The 15297-nt window shown below is 45.5% G+C and overlaps 1 protein-coding gene across 2 annotated transcripts in view; it reads left to right on the top strand.

Annotated features, from left to right (window-relative positions):
- The window catches only part of EXOC4 (exocyst complex component 4), a 611454-nt gene that overhangs the window by 531400 nt on the left and 64757 nt on the right, over nt 1-15297 (top strand). The gene's annotated exons all lie outside the window — the stretch shown is intronic.

Here is a 15297-nt window from a genome sequence, read left to right as displayed (position 1 = left end):
AGCCTAGCTAGATCATTAGATAGTTTAGAACAGTTTTATATGGATCCAATAGAGAAATCGGAAAACTTACTTATTTTCTATACGATGCATGACATACAATATAGCCGGAAGAGAATGCTGTCTTTTCACTTTCCCAAATGCCTTCATTACCTCTTGTTTCTTTTGGTTATTCCAAAGCATGAAAGATGGGGGAAAGATTAAAACAAATGTATTAAAAGAACATATTTTTATGAAAGATCCACATTGGAAAGCAGTTCAAACCATTTCAGCTTCCCCAGTTTACAGTACAGGAGGCAGCGCAATTGCTCTGTATTGAGCTGAGGCTGAAAAGCCTGCTTAGGAGGAAAAATGATTGAGAGATACTCTTTTAACTAGAGACATCCTGGTTTATCTATTGAAAAGGCTTATTACTGTGACATTGTTACACTGGCAGATGATAAATCTACTGAGCTGGAGGTGGCCCTCCTCATACTGAGATGCATTGTGGTCCAACGGATAGCGTGGAGGACTGGGAATCAAGAGACCTAGCTTCTATTTCTGGCAGCATAACCTCTGGCAAATCATTCCACTTCCCTGCACCTCCGTTCTCTGGGGATAATGATCGTACCCTCATCTGGGAGGTACTTGGAGATCTATGAATGAAGAATGCTAGGCAAATTATTATGGTGGCTCTGATTATTAGCATTATTGTTATTGCCCACAGAGATTCTTGGCCAAAGCAATTATGCAGCGGAAATACAAATTGATCTCAGTAATGGCTTCCTTCTTTCTGAATGAATGAATCAGCTATACTAAAAATACAGTCACTATTTTAAAAATGCGGTAGGAATAATACCACACTTGCAACTTGGTCATATTTCTGTTGTTTGTACATCACTGAGTCCCCTGACACAACTGATGCCGACAGATCTGTGTCTGTAATGTTCACCGTTATGCAGAGGATGGCATCTTTGACCTAATAGTGTCCCCTATGCCATTTCATTGTAGCAATAACATGCTCTGCATGGTACATCTCAGGGTGATTATTACACTTCTGAAGTTTAAAGTCATTGAGCTATCAGCCTCATAGTATAACGCTCTCCCAAGCATGCTATAATTGCCTAGAAAAGTACTGACTCTCGTGTCTTTTTCCTTACATGATTGAGGGACATTCAGCACATCAGTTAACTCAATTGGCACCCTTCCTAACCATCTCATTTTAAACAAACCTTTGAATAGCAGAAAGACTTTACAGCATCAGCCCTTTGTACTGTGGTCGCTTATGGAAGGAGGGTTTATTTCTTAATAAATAACACTACAATGAATTAGCAAGTGCATATGTTTACCAGTATTAAAACTGCTCCTGTGTGTGTCATAGAGTCTATGCTGCTAATGAAGATTCTCCTTTAACTCAAATGGCAGGGGTCTGTGTTCTTTTGGAGAGGAGGGTATGAGTTCAATCCTTACTTTTGCTCTGACGTTCCAAATGGCTGTAGGATGTAGCACAGTGACCGCTACAAAGTGGCCACTTATTTGTTACAGGACTTTGCATTTCTTTAGTTCCCTCTCATCTCAAGATCCGAATGTGCTTTACAGTCATTATGCATCAACACCGTTGCAAAGAAGACAATGGCAGTATTAAATGCAGCTGCCTCTAGGGTGGAGTGAAGCAGCTGTTTAACTGTAACGCTACACCTCAGTTCAGGAAAGAAAGAGAAGGAAATTGTAAGTAGACAATGGAATTACACAAGTGGAATGTAACCAGGAATGAAACCTGAAACAAGTTGCCTAGTGTGGACACACTGCACTTTTGCAGTTCAGTCACACCAGTGCAAGTAGCAGTGGTGTAGTTGTCTGGGTTGAGATTTTCAAAACACTGAAGGGAGATGGATAACCAGTTCTCATTCATTTTAATTTGGGTATCCAAATACTTAACTGTCATTGAAAAAATCTCAGCTTTAGTTTTAGGGAAAGTGCCAGGGGATCTTTAACCACCCTCAACAGTCAGGACCTAATGTCACATCTCATCTAAAAGACTCGGCTTAGGCCCTCCAAGCATTTGACACAGCCTGATTCTGCTTATCTAGTTGAGATCTGTTGGGATCTCTAAGGTGGTGTGATCAGGTAACATTTAAAGGGTCAGTGCCAAAATCCTTAGGCCTCAACTATGATTGACTTTAAGATTGTTTTAATCTGTCCTCCAGGTGCTAAATACCTCGGTTAAAAAAAATCTGTCATGCTATTACAAAGAAAAATGTGTACGAGACTAATATTTTTGCATGTCCCACAAAAAATTAGAGCAAAAGTTGACTTCCAGCCATTATTCCCAGAACTGTATTAGTTCTTTGGGCCTGTTAAGGAGTTATACGCTGTCAGTCTAAGTTGTTAAAATGAAAACATCATAGTTACTTTCAGCACCAGTTGAAATGCAGATTTTTTTTTTAAATCAATGTTTCCCAAACATAAAAGGGTACAATCATGACATTCCCACTTCAGAGAGGATGCTTCACACATTGGTGAATAAACATACAAGTACAAAATATAATATTTTACTTGGCAGTGTCTTCCTTACAGTAAAAATAAAATCTTGCTTTGTAGTAAATTTATATTAATGCACTAAACCATTTGTACACAAATGCAAGGAGTATATGAAACAAGAGAAAGCAGTGTTACTAAACAATGGAGTCTATTGACCTAGTGGTCAGAAGTGAAACCTGGTGGGATGAGACTCATAAATGGAATGTCAACATAGCCAAGTGCAATCTATACAGGAGAAATAAAAAGTGAAGAGAAGGGGCAGAGGTGATGGCATGTGTCAAAAGTATTTACAAATCTGCCAAGCTACAATGAAGAGTGTGGTGGTGAAATTCTTTTGGGGAAGGATACAAAGAATAAAGAGCAAAGGAGAAATGAGACAAGGCATCTGCCTACATTCCATCAGCACAGGAGAACAAACAAACAAAAGCAACTAAATAAATAAATCCTGGGCTGACTTTGAAAGTGCTTCAAACAACTGGATACTGAACTCCTAGGGGATTATAACTACCCAGATCTGGCTGTTTTAGTGATTCACACAACACCAGTGCCATAAAACTTACCTGTGCCACAATTTATTCTATTCTAGATAGATACTTATACATCACTCATCCCCATAGCACCTAAATACTGCTATCCACTGTGCACAAAGGAGAATGGAGCAATAAATAAGCTAAATAAAGGTGTCTCCCGTCATAACTGAAACTCCACATTCACGCTCTGGCAGATTGCCAGACAGAGTAGATGCTAAAGGCAGGGGTCCTGAGCTCTGCAGTTGTTAGGAAAACTGACCCAAGCCCCTAGAGTCATTCTCAATTTCAGCATTTGTCACTTAGATTTTGAGATATTTGCAGATTTGAAACCAGCAGATTCTGTGCGAATGCAACTGACTGACTACTCCTTGATTCTTCGTAATAATCTGTGCGTAGAGACCTCTTCATCGTTTCTGTGCCAAGTTTATAGAATGCTGGTTTCCCCTCTGTCTTAGCAGGCTGACTTTGAGCTAAAGAGCAGAATGATAGTCATTGTCATTGTCATCTTCTGTTTCTGACAGCTCCATCTTCAGCCTTATTTTGTACTTTGGAATAGGTGCTCTATTAAAGAGCCTCTGTCACTTGAGCTACAGCAGTAATTCGACTAGGCGGTAGCAGTTGTAGGCTCTTATCCTCTCTGGACTAGCCACCAGATTGGGGCCAAACATGCTTGGCCTGAGTGTTACCTGTAAAAAGCATGATGAAGAAATGGAAGCTTTGTTGCTGTGTGACATGGGACGGGGAAATAGGGACTCTGGGCTTTTCTTCTGACTCTCCAGCTTTGGACCAGGAAATCCCCACTTGGGGAGGGATTTTCCAAAAGGGCCGAAGTGACTTAGGAGCACAAATCCTGTTGAAAATCAATGGGACATGTTCTCGGTTGCACGGGTGCTTTTGAAAATCGCACCCTGGCGAGCATTTTCCTCCTCTGTATAGCGGGGTGACCCGCATGTAGCCCCCTCTTAGCACTGCTGTGAGGATTATTTGTTTAATGTTTGTAGTTTTCCTATGTGGAGAATGCAGCTGTTGCAGTGGGTCACTCTACGCAGGACCCAAAAGGTCAGAGGAGCCTGTTTACGCTCCTGTCTGCGACACGGATACAGATAGCGTCTGCTGCCCCTCCCAAGTCCTTTTTGGCTGACCTAGGCGGCTATAGGCTGCTCAATCCCAACTGGTTCCTCTTCCTCTCTTAAGGATAGAAAATCCTCCTTTCACAGGTTTGTGCAGGAGCAGGGCTCAGCAGCCCTGGGGCTCATTTCTGCTTTATGTCACATGTTCCTCCAAGCTCATGCTGCAGGGTTTCAGCCAGCCACCTGCAGCAGTAGGATGGGATCCCTCCGCCCTCGCCCATGTATTCTGGGGGTTTGTTTTTTTAATCTCCTTCATCTGAAGCATCAGAGATGGCCATGGCTAGACATGGGATATTGCACAGGGAGGGCCAGGGCTCGGAGGAGGCAGCAAGCATTCTCTCTCTCAGATGCTTGGCTGGCTAGCTCTTGCTCGCATGCTCAGGGTCTAACCATATGCGTGGTTGGGAAGGAATTTCCCCCCAAATCAGATTAGCAGTGATCTTGGGGGGGGTGGGGGTTCGCCTTCCTCTCCAGCATGTAGGTGCGGGTCACTTGCCAGGATTATCTGGGTCTATCTCACTTAAACATTTGCCTGCCATTGGTGCATCTCAGTCCCTCCTATTTCCTGCCTGTGTCACATAATAGTCTAGTCTCCTGTGGGCTGTAATACTATGGTCTAATTTCGGTTGTTGGGTTTAGTGTGCGGGTGCTGAGTGGTGGCAACCTCTGATGTACAGAGGTCAGATTAGTGATCTGGTGGCCCCTTCTGGCCTTCAGCTTTCGGACTCTCTGCAGCCAACAGTTGTAAACCCCCTGAATCAACACAAATCCCATTGCATTTAAAATTCAGCCTGGTTACTCAAGAAAAAGAGAAGAGAAACCACTGAGAGTCAATAAAAGCACTTTTCCAGGTTCTCCTTTTGAGGCAGAAATGGGAACGTGGGTTTCTGAGAGTCTGGAAACTTCAGCTATCAAGCTCAGTGACTGGTATGATTTATACAGCACCAAGTGTGGGCTGTATGCTTTACAGAACAAATGAGAGCCGGGCCCTGTCCCCACAAACTTACAATCTCCTTTCGGACATGGTTCAACAACTGAGAGCCACAGACAACAAGGGAGGGGAGAAGAGTACAGGACAAAGGGCCACAATAATAAGATGAGACTCTGTGCATCTTGATGGTATCACTATTTAATTTTGGTACTTGTTTTCTTACTTACTAATCAGTGTCTCCCTTCATAGCTGTTCCTTGGAGCATGTCGTCCCAACACTCTGTGTCCACCCATGGCAGTTGGGTACGTGCGTGTGCATGATGAAGCCCAGCTTTTTGTTCTTTGTCATAGGCCCTGACCTGTGCCGATGCTTTTGGTGAAGTTTTGGACCTATTTGAGTCAATGGCAAAACTCCCACTGAATTCAGTGGGGCCAGGATTTCAGCCTTGGTGGTTGTTCACACCTCAACTGCTAGCAGAGCACCTCACCCTCCCTGATTGAACTAACCTCGTTATCTCCATACTGATTTATACCTGCCTCTGGAAATTTCCATTACTTGCATCTGAAGAAGTGAGGTTCTTACCCACGAAAGCTTATGCTCCCAATACTTCTGTTAGTCTTAAAGGTGCCACAGGACCCTCTGTTGCTTTTTACAGATTCAGACTAACACGGCTACCCCTCTGATACTTGACACCCTAGGGGTACGTCTACACTTACCGGAGGGTCCGGCGGCAGGCAATCGATGCTCTGGGATCGATCCTGGAAGTGCTCGCCATCGACGCCGGTACTCCAGCTCGCCGAGAGGAGTACGCGGCATCGACGGGGGAGCCTTCCTGCCGCATCTGGACCCGCGGTAAGTTCGGACTAAGGTACTTCGAATTCAGCTACGTTATTAACGTAGCTGAATTTGCGTACCTTAGTCCGAAGTGGGGGGGTAGTGTGGACCTGGCCTTGGTTGTATTATCAGAAGTACATTTATTGGAATATGTCCAGAACTTGTGTCTTTTAGCCCCCTCCCTCAAACTCCCCCCCAACACACATGTCCTTCCTTAGAGTGCCTTCCCCTATAGACAGCCCATAGCTTTTTTGTGTAATGAAATAGCAGATGTTACATGAATATATGGAAAATGGGTAACATTTTCAGGCATACCCACCCAACTGTAAATGTAAGAAAATGTGGCAGGGAACCGGGGGGGTGGAGGAGGTTAAGGAAGTCTTTTATGAATTCCACTAAAGAAAGAACTATATGTAGGTGACTTTTTGGTTGGACTGTCAAAAGGCCCCTTACTACAGATAAAAATTCAATAACCTTTCCCTGAGAATGTGCCACAATTATCACTCATTTAAAAACAGTCCTCCTAATAGAGTGTTTTATCATGCCGGGCAGTCTCTGCATTGTTCATTATTTAGTGTTTGCTAAGCTGATGGCACTTCCATTGCTCTCCCCTTATCTGCACTTCTTCAGAATTGGATTTTATATTTTTCAAACCAGTCAGATATGACAAAGCCATTTTCTTTTTCTCTTGTCTTTTAAGGGAATACAAACTTCTTTTTAACAATAACCATTTAAGGATTAAAGTTGCTGGAAGTCACTGAATTAGCCAGGGTAGTCAAGCAAATTTTAAATGGATTATATGTTAAATGGAAGTGGGACTTTCCTCTCCCTCCCACCCCTATTTCTGCGTCTCATTGAATGTAGATATAACAAATACGATCCTCCATTCCCTCTTTAGAACACTATCCTTCGGAAGCCCTCTGAATATTATCCAGAAATGAATTATAATGCACAGTGATGAAGTTGGAAGACAAGATGCTGTTGTCTTACCTAGATGCATTCTAAGACGGGTTGTGTACTGTGTGCATGTGTGACGATGGAAGATAATGACATTAGCCTAACACCTTGGAGACACCAATTTACATTCAACGGGTTGTTTTGCATATAGTGACTTTGGACTCTAACAGTCAGCAGTTACTTATGTTGAGTTTAAAGAGACTCTGGGGACTGAGATAACATAAAGACAGAATTGCCTTTCTTCCCTAGAGAGATTACTTCAGGTACGGTTAAGTTTGTACATTTGTACAATGTACCTGTGTGTATGTAAAGATATATATAATCCTGCGTAAACCCAAGGATATACTTGGTCCATTATCATCTATCATTCTATGTGTGGTTTCTGTTTCTTGTCTCTATAGAGGAAGATTTTTGAGGTTGTATTAGAGTAATACCTTGACTACTCCTCATCTGGAAAATCAGCATCCTAGTGATATTCTCAGGAAAGGCCATACATTGAGATCTCAGTCACATTTCCCCATCCATAGATCATACAGCTGAAGAGATTGAAGATCCGTAAAATATGTCTTGTTTGTTTGACTCGGAATAGTTTTGACCTAGTGAACCAGGAGTAGGAATTATGTTTCCACAGATAGGATATGAACACTCAAGGGATGGGTTTTATGAGACTTGGCTCATATATTGGGATGCTGCCCATCCATCACTGTTGCATTCTGCTTCCTAGTGAGTACCGAAGGGGGATACAGCAGAACATTTAGAAGAAAACCTTCAGAAGGAACTTTAAAGAAACCCCCCCACCGTCTCTCAGGAATGATGAAACAGTGACAGCTCCCAGGATCCTACACACGTTCAACAGATGCCCAAAGAGCAGATTAACCCATAAATGTTCACGTTGCACTAGCTGCTGTGGAAAAGAGAAAAAGCCGCATAAAAACTCACTGCAGAATTATGTTAACAAAGCATTTTCTAAACAAAGAATTGCTTCCAGTACTTGAATAACTCCCTGTAAGGGAGATTCCCTTTTGAAATGAATACTCCAGGTTCCCCCACGTTCCTTCAAAGCAGAGGTTAAGTGGGTCAGAGGTATGCCAGGAGAAGAAGTAACAGTTTGGAAAAACATTGAAAACAAGGCAGAAATGCAAAACAGTCTAACAATATCCCAGTGTAGCCAGCACTCATGATTTGATCATGCATCTTGCAATATTTGGTGCTCTTCTTGAAGCCTTGGCCCTTGGAGTCACATGTTGAGATGAGAATCTTGGCTTTCGTTTTTATAAACCGTCTAGTCCTTGTGCGTCTGGAGAAAAGCTTGAAAACATGAGCCCTAAAGTCTAAAACACCAGAAAACAAATGAAAAACCCCCACAGTTGTTGGTTTTATTTTCAATCTCATGATCTTGAAGCCAGTCTCATTTGTGAGGGCTCATTCTTTTTGAATGTTTGGGTTGACAGTGCTGAGATACGAGAGAGAAAGTGAACTGTGACTACAGTTAAAGAAACCTCATAAAAATGCATTTGAAAATACTTTACGGAGTTCAATAACACAAATGCAGAGAGAAATAATAAGAAAAAGAGCGACACTAGACGAGAGCCCAGAGACTGGATGATGCTTTCGACAGAGGCTTGAAATGGGATGGAGATTCAGTCAGGAGGAGAGAGAGAGGAAAGCAACGGTAGCACGAGCGCGCAGAGGGGCAGAGAGGAGGCCAGTATTAGCAGAAGAGTACAGAAGAAAGAGACACGGTCAAGGTAGCCTGGAGCAAGCCCAGGGAGTGTTTTGAAAACAAGGATGCATATTCTGAACTGACTCCTCGGACGAAGTGAAGTGCTAGTGTAGCTCTTGAGAGATTCTGAAGATGGGGGTTGGGCTTTTTTGTATGTGTAATAAGGAAGGGAGCAGCTGTGTGCATATGGTGGAGCCTGCAGAGTTGGGACTCAGTGAAGACATAGAGAAGGGGGCGGGGATCTCATTTCCTTGTGGGTGGGGTTAACCATGCTGCCTTTGCGTGGGAAAAAGGGAAGCACCTGCTGCTATATTGGAGATTTAGGCTACGTCTACACTAGGAGCTAGTGGTGTGATGCCCAGCTTATGTACACAGACTGGTGCTAGCTCTCATCTGAGCTAGCACACTAAAAATAGTACTATATCCGCGGTAGCATGGGCAGTCGTGAGTGGCAGATTTTATGAGCTAGCATGAATATGTCTGATCAAGCTGGGAATCACCCCCCTACCTTGTGGGGCAGACGTAGCCTTAGAAATGGCAGTAGTTTGATCAGTGGGAGCCAGGGGCGGCTCCAGGCACCAGCGCAGCCTGGCGGTTGCTGTGAGGGCGGCAGGCAGGCGGATTTCGGCGGCGTGCCTGCGGGAGGTCCGCCGGTCCCATGGCTTCGGCGGCAATTCGGCGGCAGGGACACCGATGGCGCAGCACCGGTGGACTTCCCACAGGCATGCTACCGAATCTGCGTGGTCAGCGGACCGCCCACAGGCGGGCCGCCGAAAGCCGCCTGCCTGCCTGCCGTGCTTGGGGCGGCAAAATACATAGAGACGCCCTTGGTGGGCGCTGTGGGGAGAGGAGTTGGGAGGGAAGGGGCAGTGGACTTGTTGGGGCAGGTACTGTCCAGCAGTGCTCCAAGCTCCTTTGGCAGCTGCAAACCTGCTAAGGAGTGCAGAAGCGGAGATCCTCTCTTGTTCTGGCCAGTCCAAGGAGCTTGGGGGAGCCCAGGAGCTGGGGCGGACGGGTGTTGGGAAGGAGCAGGTTTCCAGGGGAGGCTGGCAGAGAGAGAGATTTGATAACCAGGGAGCCAGACCTCCAAATGGGAATTCCTAAAGTTTTCCCCACAGCCTGGTTTTATTTAGCTTCACAGCTGGTCCAGTGTCTGGAGTGGAACGCGCCAAAAGTCTGGCTCAAAACAGCTTTGAGCTCTGGAAAAGTTCTGATTCAAATCTCGAATCAAACTTTCCAGCTCAGGCCTACCTAGCTGCATGGGCAGCCTGGTATTGCTGTAGACTGCCGCCGAGGCCATGCTACACTGCCTGGAGGCTTTGCCCCACCCGGAGGCGGCACCTCTCCCTGCCCAGAGGCTGCTCTAGCTACACCACTAACCACAAAAACATTTCCAAACTCCCAGCTGCCAACTAGAAGGGGGAGGGATAGCTCAGTGGTTTGAGCATTGGCCCGCTAAACCCAGGGTTGTGAGTTCAATCCTTGAGGGGGCCACTTAGGAATCTGGGGCGAAAATCAGTACTTGGTCCTGCTAGCGAAGGCAGGGGGCTGGACTCGATGACCTTTCGAGGTCCCTTCCAGTTCTATGAAATAGGTATATCTCCATATATGATCATTATAACAGCAAACCTATTTCAGAAAGCACACTCCCTCATCTGCACGCTTGCCATTTCAGAGACGTGGCTTGTAATTGCTTATTGGAATAAGTGAACCTTGCAGTACAGTGTTTTGTATTAGACGTGAAGCTAATTACTGTGTTGAGCCAAGCCAACCACACGTGAGATTTTAATGGAAGGTATAGCATCATGCTGTGGAAACATCCCCCGCCCCACACAGACGGAGCTTTGCATTTGCTGCAGTATCAGCTTCTTTCCAAGAAGGGTATCGCCTTGCAGCTTTGTCTCACTCTTGGAAAAGAGGAGCTTCCGTAGCTCTAGTCAGCTGGAGATGGAGGAGCGTCTCCACCAAAAGATGCTGAATCCTTCCACTGACCATCTCTCTGCCAATGCACATGTAATTAGGGCTTGATTATGATAATTGCCTGCAGGTGAGCACAGCCCCTTCTGCCTCTCATTCCTCGTGGGAAAGTATTTCCCTTTTTGTTCCTGATTCCTGTCTCACCCATCTGGACAGCCTGAGTTATTCCTCGTGTCATGGAACCAGCGCACCACCCTGGCTTCTGTCTACACGGCCTCATAGTTCATTCCTCTCACCCATTTTACTTTGGAATCCAGCGGGTTTTCTCATAGCACTATAATATTCACCACTGTCGTGTTTTGCCCTTTTTATCAGTTGTATCCAAGTCGTTTAGTCAACGTTTTTGGAGTTTGTTTTCTGGTGATTTAAAGCAGGGAGTCGATTTATTTTTGTAAGTCCAAATTATGTCGGACTTCAACTGGGATGTGAATCAGGGCAGAACTTGACCCTTAGAAAAATGTAACAGCCACTCAGCCCGTCCCTTGGAAACCTCTGTGTGAGGAGTTGGTGGTTCCCAGGACAGTTTACCGTGAACAGGAATCCACATAAGTTGACCATCTGATTAGGTTTGCCAGCAAGGGTGTCAGCATCTTTATAGAGCAACCCAGGAGTGATTAGGCCATTTAGATGAACCTGTCCCTTTCCCCTATGTGAGGGCTCTCCAGATCAGGTGATCTTCCTCCTACCACAGGCGATCGCTCCAGGCATATTGGTAGGGGCAATATGAGGAAGATGCTGTCTCTACTGGTTATGTACATATGTGCAGGCTTCAGACTTAACATCTTTTATGAGCACTAAATTTACTCCAAAGTAGAAATAAAATGTTAATGTAACGGAGGTTTCCCAGATACAATGCCTAGGTATTGCAGGGGGTCTGTCAATGGGACACAGTCTTATTAATACTACTTAGCAGTTTCCATCTGTAGATCTCAAAGCACTATGCAAAGCTTGCGGAGTAAGGCTACTACAGTGTCTAGACTAAGCTGGACCACTTACAGCGCTGGGTGTTAGCCGTCTTTTTGCCATTTGCTATATACCTACTCTTCCCTAAGCAGAGAGCTTTGACTGTTAAAGGAAAGCAGCCTTCATCACTGACAAAGGGACGTCCTTTAAAAATGACACTATAAAGCTCCTTTATACCACTCTTTGGTGTAAATGGGCACATGATTTACACCCACTTTAGCACACCTTGATGCTGGCAGAGTGGTGTAAAGGAACCTTAGTATAAATGAAAATCAGACCCGATGTGGTGTTGGAATTGATGCCTTTCTCTTTACCGTCAGCCTGTGCTGCTACGGTGAGACGGGTCTTTATGTTTATCCCAAACGTTTCAAATTAACTGAATTAAGCTCTTAAATGTGGGTATATTTCCCTCAAGTTGGAGCTTATTTTGTCCATTGCTGAACTTGTAACACATCTGACTGGATCGATTGTTCACTGAGACTTTTTTTTTTTCCTAGAGACCTTTTATTAATAGATAACTTTATTTAAAAGCCAGAATAATTAAAGACTACAAAATGTCTGTCTGACCTCCAACAGCAACAGGAGGACTTAACGAATGTGTCTGCTTCATTAGTGCAATAAATGTGGATTTTTTTAAACAGAAAATGCCGTAAATCTCCTCTTAATGCGAAACATCTACCATTAGCTTAAAGTGCTACATTTTGAGTGCTTGTATTCTCTGATGCATTCCTGTTGCTTAGACATAACTTAGACTAAATGAGAGTTTTTCTTTTTAGCAACATAAGCAGTCTCGTTGTCTTCCAGTATCCATTCCACTCCTCAGCTCAAGTATCCTCAGGATACTTAAAAGTTAATGGTACACTTACTATATACACTAAAAGCTGGGTCAGAACCCCTCCTTCTCAACTTTTTATCCATTCTGGGCTTTCACAAGGCTGTCCTCTGTTTCTTCTCTTCATATATTTTATGACCTCACAGGGCCGGCTCCAGGGTTTTGGCCGCCCCAAGCAGCCAAAAAAAAAAAAAAAAAGCTGCGATCGCTATCTGCAGCGGCAATTCGGCGGGAGGTCCTTCGCTCCGAGCGGGAGTGAGGGACCGTCCGCCGAATTGCCGCCGAATAGCTGGACGTGCCGCCCTTCTCCGGAGCGGCCGCCCCAAGCACCTGCTTGCCAGGCTGGTGCCTGGAGCCGGCCCTGTGACCTCACATACTCCTCCTCTTCTACTCCCCATAGGTAGGGCCCTACCAAATTCACGGCCATGAAAAACGCGTCTCGGACCGTGAAATCTGGTCTTTTCTCTACTTTTACCGTATACTATACAGATTTCATGGGGGAGACTAGCATTGCTCAAACTGGGGGTCCTGACCCAAAAGGGGGTTGCGGGGGGGGTTGCAAGGTTATTGTAGGAGGGGTTGTGGTATTGCCACCCTTATTTCTGCGCTGCCTTCAGAGCTGGGTGACTGAAGGCAGCGCCGCCAGCAGCAGCACAGAAGTAAGGGTGGCCATATCATAACATGCCACCCTTACTTCTGCGCTGATGCCTTCGGAGCTGGGTGGCCAGAGAGTGGAAGCTGCTGGCAAAGGGCCCAGCTCTGAAGGCAGCAGCACAGAAGTAAGGATAGTAATACCATACCATGCCATCTTTACTTCTGCACTGCTGCCGACAGAGGCACTGCCTTCAGAGCTGGGCTCCGAGCCAGCCGCCGCTGCTCTCCTGCCGCCCAGCTCCGAAGGCAGCGCCGCCAGCAGCAGCACAAAAGTAAGGGTGGCAATACCGCAACCCCCCCTACAATAACCTTGCAACACCCCCCGCCACCACCACCCCGCCACAGCTCCCTCTTTTGGGTCAGGCCCCTACAGTTACAACACTGACATTTCAAATTTAAATAGCCGAAATCATGACATTTATGATTTTTTTAAATCCTATGACAGTGAAATTGACCAAAACGGACCATGAATTTGGTAGGGCCCTACCCATACGGGGGTCCCAGTGTCCTCACTTTGGCTCCCTTCTTGCTGAGCCAGACTTTCTTTGATTAATCACGTTCACTCACAGATTTTCAGCCACCTCATCTGCACCGACGACTCAGGAATCTACTTGTCTCCCTCCAGACAATCCTACATCTCATCCTGTCGATCTGACTTCCCTTCTTGGTTATTACACAAATAAGTTAAACTCCTCATGTCCAAACACCCTCTGAAAGCCTCTGCTTGCCCTTTTCCCTCCATCCCTGTTGATACCACTACCCTCCACCTATCACTCAGGTGAGTTGCTTTAAATGGGGCGTGATATAGGTGTCATGGGGAAGTGTGTTCCATCACATAAGATTCCCCCAAAGCAAAAGCATGATTGCCAGGAGCCCTAAGTCACAAGGATTCATAGATTTTTAAGGCCAGAAGGGACCATTATGATCGTCTAGACTGACCTCCTGCATAACCCAGGCCGAAAACTCAAAATTCGCTGCAGAATTCAGACATCTCAGAAAGCTGCCGGACAGGATTTGGACTCTCAGAGCATGAGAGGTGCTCAGGTGCAGTGGCCACAACATGGCTACCTTGAGCCACTCACATAGTCAATGGTAGGAGCCCTAAAAGGAGGAGGATGTCAGAGTGCAGACTCCTGTCAGGCCATATCGCAAGGAGGAGGGCTCAAATATTGGGTACTGGTTACAGACAGTATTGCCTATAACATTAAACAGCGCAAAAGACTTCATCAAAGTGCTGTGGTCTCAGAACCATAACTGTAACACAGCCCTGAGCAGGGCTCTGGGTGCATTCTGTCTCACTGGGCTTTGGACCACACTGAGGGATTTAAAGGCTCAACTTGGGATTTTTTTCTACCTGCCGGCACTACAAAATTGCCTGGGGATCTGAAAACCAAGCTGTGGATGTGAGCCTCCAACAGCAGATCTGAGCTGACCGTTTGGTTGATGGGCTAGAATCCAGCTGGTTCTCCCATCGCTGAGTTAGCTCTGCAGGACGAAAAGCAGTGAACACTTGTCTGTGACAGTAAAGTCAGCAGGCAATATTTGACATGCATGAAGGGGGCATTTTAACACAGTCACTGTGCTTTGCGGAAGAACTTTTGGTCATTGGCATCTGACTGCACAAATGTTTGGCACATGTCGTTCTAGGGCATTCGTGATCCAAGCGACTCCTTGCTTTTCTGGACCACTGGGAATCGGGCACCCAATCTCCAGCCAGCTGTGTTAGCCAGGTCCTGATATTCCTTTCTGAGAGCAATCTACCCTCCTCATTCAGTGCCCTAACGCTCTTTCCTGATATGTCTGTGCAGAAACTGCCCTTGTAGATTAGCAGATAGTGCCCTTGCCCCCTTGACCATTTGCATCACATATTTAATGGCTAGAGGATTAGAAAGTTGTTTTTCTGACCTGGATCCACAGAGCTCATGGCTTTTCTTCTTAGCCAACATGTATACTGCTGTGCCACACAGTCCTGGGCATTGATCTGGTACCGTGGGGGTCAGCTCTTTAGCTGAAAGTTATGATGATACTAATTACTCTTGTTCCAGTTTCTTTCCTCTCTCCCCTTCCCCCCTCCTCGCTGAAGCACAGGGGATTGTCACGTAAAGAAGTGACCTAATTAGCAGGGCAATCAAACAGTCTTCCAATAAAGATTCCACATCTGTGACCCCAGGAATGCAAGGCCAATCTTCACGGCACCAGCTTCAAGGACTGCAGCATACAGGGGCCTCTTCCCCACTGATGCTCTACAT

Source organism: Terrapene carolina, unplaced genomic scaffold (assembly GCF_002925995.2).
Source record: "Terrapene carolina triunguis isolate 2854851 unplaced genomic scaffold, T_m_triunguis-2.0 Scaffold68, whole genome shotgun sequence".
Lineage (NCBI taxonomy): Eukaryota > Metazoa > Chordata > Testudines > Emydidae > Terrapene > Terrapene triunguis.
Note: the sequence above shows the minus strand (reverse complement) of the source record. Positions and strands in the feature narration are given on the sequence as shown.